Genomic DNA, 6,930 nt, shown 5'->3' with positions numbered 1-6,930 from the left:
AAGAAGGTAGCTTGAAGTGCTATGGAATTGTGATGAGGAGAGACAATGAATATGTTGGCAAAAGAGTGATGAGAGTGGAAATACAAGGGAAGAGAAAGCCAGGGAGAAGGTGTTTTTACAGAAGATATGCTACTTAGGCTCCTTCATACCACAAACAATTATGCCTGTTTTGCATCTCACTGTGACTATGACAGCCAAGTCAGAAGTTTCCTATCTATCTATCTATCTATCTATCTATCTATCTATCTATCTATCTATCTATCTATCTATCTATCTATCTATCTATCTATCTATCTATCTATCTATCTATCTATCTATCTATCTATCTATCTATCTATCTATCTATCTATCTATCTATCTATCTATCTATCTATCTATCTATCAATGATACATGATCTATGGACAGGAATTAAAATACAATTCAATTTTGTTTTGTATTTTAAACTGGCACAGAAACTGTATTTTGTAATGAAAGGTTGCTTGATAAGTTTTTAATTATGACATTCAATGCTTGAAGATGAAGCAAATCACTGGTAGTACTCTTTATATTGTGATACAGTGACATTTGAACTTCGGGATAAGTCAACACCCATTCAAAGGGGTTGTTCCCCCTTGAAAGTTCTCGAAAAGGTTCTGATGCTCACCCTGACTAAAATCAGATGCCAGTATCGAAACATCGATCGATCATCTCAAGAAGAGGTGCCGCTACTCACTGGTTTGCAAATGAAAGTTTGCATGTTGAATTTGAAAGAGGTGCTGATAGTACATACCAGTTATACCACTGCATCTTCAATGTCAAACCAGGATGATCAATTTTATTTTCCCTTTTTTGCTTTTTAAAGCTTGAATTATTTTGTTTAAAATTTATGATGAAGAACTGTATGCAGCAGAGCTTTGCTTTATACTTGTATGTTGTTTCCACCAGTCTTTCCCTCTGACATTCTTTCCTATTCTATTTTTTATACCTAGTTTTCATGTACCTCCTCATTCTCATCCATATAACCTTGACTTTCTTGCCCTTATCCTTCCACCTCACTCTTTTCTTTTTCTCCTCCTCTCTATTTTTCTTCTTTTAGTTGCCTCTCATGATTCTGAACATGTTTCCAGTTTATTTCATGTCTTTTTGTTCTCACAAACAAATTCTCCCACCCTTCCTCTTTGACTCCTTGGGTGTCCAGCAGCTCTCCATGATGCACAAGTCCCATTTCTCTTTATTCATTCTGTTTCTCTGATCCTCTGTCTGGTAATTACTATTCTCTTTTTCGACATTAAGCTCACTGATTCCTTGTTTTTCCTTTTAGCCTTCCTCTGTGACAGCTGGTCACTCAGTCCACAATCTCTACAGTCTGCTCTGGACTGTGAAGACTGAGGTGCTGCCCTATGCTGGTCCACATAACCACTGCACACCTATAATTGTGCACTTCTTAGTTTGGCTGCTCCTGTTTGGGGTTGCCACAGCGGATCATCTTCTTCCATATCCTTCTGTCCTCTACATCTTGTTCTGTTACACCCATCACCTGCATGTCCTCTCTCACCACATCCATAAACCTTTGCTTAGGCCTTCCTCTTTTCCTCCTCCCTTGCAGCTCTATCCTTAGCATCCTTCTCCCAATATACCCAGCATCTCTCCTCTGCACATGTCCAAACCAACGCAATCTTGCCTCTCTGACTTTGTCTCCCAACCGTCCAACTTGAGCTGACCCTCTAATGTCCTCACTTCTAATCCTGTACATCCTCGTCACACCCAATACAAATCTTAGCATGTTTAACTCTGCCACCTCCAGCTCTGTCTCCTGCTTTCTGGTCAGTGCCACCGTCTCCAACCCATATAACATAGCTGGTCTCACTACTGTCCCGTAGACCTTCCCTTTCACTCTTGCTGATATCTGTTTGTCACAAATCACTCCTGACACTCTTCTCCACCCATTCCACCCTGCCTGCACTCTCTTTTTCACCTGTCTGTCACAATCCCCATTACTCTGTACTGTTGATCCCAAGTATTTAAACTCATCTACCTTCGCCAGCTCTACTCCTTGACACCTATGACTCTGCACGTCGATGATAAATTATTTCATTTTACTGTGCTCCAATTTTTTATTTCAAATCAATTAATTTAGTCAGTGGAATAACACAGTGTGTCATGAAGGATATGTAATACTCAGAAGTTCATGAAGGTCGTAGATTAAATTGTTTGTATTTTATGCTCTGTTTTGCTCATGTGTCACAATGTCAGCTTCACTCATTTTTTCTTTTTTTTTTCTGTCCATTCAGACTACTGTCCACTCACTCTGGATGCAATCATGGATACCAACACCCATCTGAAGAGAACAAAAAGGTAATAAACAACATGACAGATTTAAATATTGGTCCCAAGTTCTTTGCAGAGAGGCTCTGAGTGGGACTTGCTTTTACTGGGAGGCCAAGTGGAGCAGAGCCTGGGTTGGGATTGGAGTCACATAAATCAAGGAATTGCCAGGAAAGAATTGAAAGATGAGTGCCTCCTTGGATTTAATGACAAGTCCTGGAGCTTAATCTGCTCTGATTCCTGTTACTTTGTATATTACAATAACAAGAAGACTGTCATCAGCAGCCCCTGCAGTCCCAGAATAGGTGTGTATCTGGACTGGTCTACTGGCTCTCTCTCATTTTATAGCATTTCAGATGCAATGACTTTCCAGTACAGATTCATCACCTCCTTCATGGAGCCTCTATATGCAATTTTTGGGATTAGACCAAATTTCAGTGCAACAATCTGCCCTTTGACCCAATCTGACCAGTGACCTGTGTCATGTGAAGTCACTTCACGTCTTCTGCCACACCAGATGTGTTTCTTCTGTGGACTTTGTCGGAGTTAACTTTTCATTTCATTCCTAAAACTTCACACACATCATTTTCATATATACAGTACATTCTCAAAAATACTGGTTCCTTAATGGCACTTTATTGTTCTTTACTGGATCTAAGTATTAATATTAGCTAAAATACAGTTTTTGGTAAAATTAAATAACTAAGTAAGACCTTGGAAAGGAATTGATTTATTGTACAGTATAATGGAAGTACACTCTTAAAAATAATGGTAGTATGATGGCGTTTTAGGGTTATTTACTGGGTAGTGTGGTTCCTTATAGAACAATTACTTGACCAAACACCATTTCATTCTGGAAAGGGTTCTTTGCATATTAAGTTGGTTCTTTGTGCTTTTTTGTAAAACATCCTGATGTGTAGAAGAAACCTGAAATCTTTAATGTACAGTAGGCTACCTAGTGGAACATCAACACTGAGAAAACCTGGACTTAGCCTGTGTTATTCTATCCAATGAGAGTCCTTTTAAAATCAGGACCCACAGGTATTTCTCAAATCGTTTGCCATCTATTTGTGGTTTTTAAAATATGGAGCCTGTTACAGATCTCAGATAAATAAAGGTTCATTCTGGAATCTTCATTTTGGACAGGACTTTTGGGAACAAAAAATGGTTCTTCTATGGCATTGCTCTGAGGATCCACTCTGCCACCTTTATTTTTGAAAATGTACTTGGTCAATTATTATTATTATTATATGCTTGTAAATACTGATATGCTTCATTTTATCCAAAAAGATAAAGTGAAAAATAATCTAATTTAAAATGTATCAACACACAGTGGGGGAGGGCGGTTGTCAGAATTTTAGGATTACCATTCAGTTGAGAAAATGCAATTCTCCTTTACTTTTTTCCAGTAATTCAGCTCTCTTCTGATATTAAATGCTAGTCTTTTCCATTTGAAGAGCAATGTGTTAAACGCTGAGAGAGAATGAACAAACAAACAAATAAATAACTTAAAATCTAGATTTAGAGTGGGCATACATTTTCATCTGCGGTGGGTTGGCACCCTGCCCGGGATTGGTTCCTGCCTTGTGCCCTGTGTTGGCTGGGATTGGCTCCAGCAGACCCCCGTGGCCCTGTGTTCGGATTCAGCGGGTTGGAAAATGGATGGATGGATACATTTTCATGACCCCTAAGAGCTATGAAAATGAGATCCCCCTTTACATTTTTTTTTAGTAATTTCATGTTTATTTTATGTAAACAGAATATGCAAAATGAACTTATTTTCATCTTATTATATTTTTCTTCGCATTCTATTCTTAACACTCTTTTAATCTTCTACTTTTTGGGTTGAAGGAAAACACTATTTGAAGGATAAAATAGCTTGACACTGTGATTTTCACAGATGACAGAAATCTGGAAAGAGTCTGATGTTAATATTTATTCATATTTTATGTAAGTAAATCAGACGAGATATTAAAGACGAACTTGGTGTGCAAGTCTGTGAGAATGCAGTTGTCAATAATAAACCTACACAATGGGCAGGCATCTGAAAGTATCGCGAGTGTTTTAAATAGCTGGGGATCGACCCACGCAGCGTTCTCGGTGCATGCTGGTCGAACCCAAGTGAAAGCAGCAGTTCGTTACCCAGAGAATTCACGTTCTAGAAAAGAAATTGCAGGTCTGCAGGTGCGTGTCGTGATGGCCATTCCGATTGGCTCGATGGTCATCCTGTGCGGGATCTCTCGGTGTGTGCGCCTTCCCCTTGTCGGTGCTCGTTATAAAAAGCCGGAGAAAGTACAAACTTTTACAACGCAGTGTAACACACACCACGATATCACACGGCTGACAGAAGAGATAAAAAATGCCATGACAACAATATTATGAACAAATAGGAATCTGAGTAAATATATTCATTTCTGTCTTCTACTTCGTTTATTTTCCAAATGGTGCTTGTTCTACTGTAATGCTGCGGAATCTTCGTTAACCAGAGCTAAAAGAGTGTCCCTTTAGTATTTAAAGGACGTTGACAGTATTCAAGTGGATGGCCTTTTCACTTGTAAGAGGTTTTACAAATAATAACATGGACGTGACACGCAGGCAACAACCTAAGAGCTCTGATTACATACTGTTGACAGCTGACAGTGTTGGGCCAACTGGGTCTCCTTTGAATTTTTTTTAACAAGCTGCGAATGTGACGTCAAAGCCCAGAGCGCAGATACTTTTGAAAACTTTGCGCAAGCGCAAAAAGTGCAAGGAACTCTGAGAGGCGTGGAGAAGACCGTACAGCAAGCCGTCGCTTATTCATTGTTTGCTGATTTTGTGAATGTTCGGACGGACAGGCGCACGACTAAGGGGTGAGTATCTCAGTTCAGTAACTTGAAAGGAGCGAGTCCGACCGGCGATCTCCTCCAGCATGAGTCTCAAGTTCGCTACTTACTCACACTTCTTTATGCTAACGGCATGACAAAAGATTTTAAAGCGATGAACTGGTTTCCTTCATTAATCTTGACACTAATGTGGAAAAGAATTGTTAAATATGTTGATTGCTTGTGATAATTTTTCCCGAGGTATATTCTTTCTTTCGAGGTATATTCTTTGTCTAATTATTTCTAACAGTCTGACTGTTATGTTTTTAATTAAATCAGTTGCACGTCACATATGAAAACCTACACACATTATCTATCTATCTATCTATCTATCTATCTATCTATCTATCTATCTATCTATCTATCTATCTATCTATCTATCTATCTATCTATGATATTCCTGGTTTTAAAGCCATATGGCACTAGGAAGAAAGAATTTTCTGGAGTGGCTGGTAGGTCTTTAAATTGCCAATCCTCCTTTAATTTACTGAGGGAAAGTCCTGCATGGCTCTCTGTCATCAGTTGGGATGAGTTCCAGTTTCTTCAATATTACCCTGTGACATACACTTAATAAATCATTCAACATTAGCTGCAGTAATTCTGGCTGTATGTGTGGTAATCTTCTGGAACTTTTTTTTTTGGACTTGTTAGATTACTATAGCTAGGCAATGACTCTGAAAGTGATGACAGATTGGATAACACTTTGATCAAAGAACAATGCGAGGATCTTGTCTATCTTAAATTGTCTGAGTTTACAGAGGGGAGATAAGTACTTACTGCATTAAGCATATATGTTTTGTGTTATTATTCCAATTTAGATTATTATCTAGGTGAGTTCCTAAGTATTTACATTCAGTCACTATTTTTAAATACGAGGAATTAGTCCTGAAGGTGCGGAGATGTAGAAAGTTTGCCAGTGACTTTGGTTGGTGTTGACCTAAGAGCTTATTAGGAGCAAAATCCATATTCATTTCATTGCTGCTATTATATCCCCTCCTATTGACCTCGCTAGATGCACAAGACAAAAAAATTCAATACATGTAAATAACAGCTGTGGAAAATGGAACTGTGGTGGTCCAGTGCAGGAGTGTGATTGAAGTAACAACTGTGCTAAACCCAGTTGGGGGTCTGAGTGGTGACTTGCAAGGGCACAGCAGCCCTGGTGGTCTGCTCATATAAGGAAATCAGCTGGGGTCTTAAAATAGGGGGTTATTAGTATATTTCTTTGACAGCAAATACCCGTTCATTTAATTATTGGTGACAGATTTTATTTCCGTTCTTGATTTTTCTCTTCATTACAAATTCTTTTACAAGCTACTTACGCTTTAGAACCATTTCAGTTAATAAAAATGTCATTTTATTAATATTTTTATTCTTAAAAAGGTATATAATAATGGTCTGATACAGGTCTGTATCTCTGTTGACCCCTTTCTATGTAAAGCTGTGTTTTGGACAAGTTCACTTTAGGTGGAAATATTTATTTGTCATTATATGAGAAAAGAAAAGAAGTTTGCATTATGTCAGCATCAGCTGTAGTCCTTTGCTATGGACAACTCACAGATTTCCTCCTTCATCCACAATCTTCACTACCTCTCAGCACTTTTTTCTTTAACCTACAGCTCAGGTTGGTCCTCAGAACATGCTGCATCTCTCTAATATCCCCCATCTTATCTCATTCATTTTTCTGTTTTATTTCAACAACCAGTTTTCAATTAAAACCTGTCGCAGTGCTGTATGTGCCGGTAGAAAGCCTCTTGGTAT

The 6,930-nt window shown here is 38.5% G+C and overlaps 1 protein-coding gene across 1 annotated transcript in view; it reads left to right on the top strand.

Moving 5' to 3' along the window:
* The first annotated feature begins 4,647 nt into the window (after positions 1-4,647).
* Positions 4,648-6,930, top strand: part of LOC114667693 (NACHT, LRR and PYD domains-containing protein 3-like) — a 66,350-nt gene continuing 64,067 nt past the window's right edge. Inside the window, exon 1 of the mRNA XM_051925090.1 lies at positions 4,648-5,157. The gene's annotated coding sequence lies outside the window, so the exon portion shown is untranslated. The remainder of the gene's footprint in view (positions 5,158-6,930) is intronic.

This window comes from Erpetoichthys calabaricus, chromosome 1, assembly GCF_900747795.2.
Source record: "Erpetoichthys calabaricus chromosome 1, fErpCal1.3, whole genome shotgun sequence".
Classification (NCBI taxonomy): Eukaryota; Metazoa; Chordata; class Cladistia; order Polypteriformes; family Polypteridae; genus Erpetoichthys; species Erpetoichthys calabaricus.
This window is presented reverse-complemented; position numbering and strand designations above follow the sequence as displayed.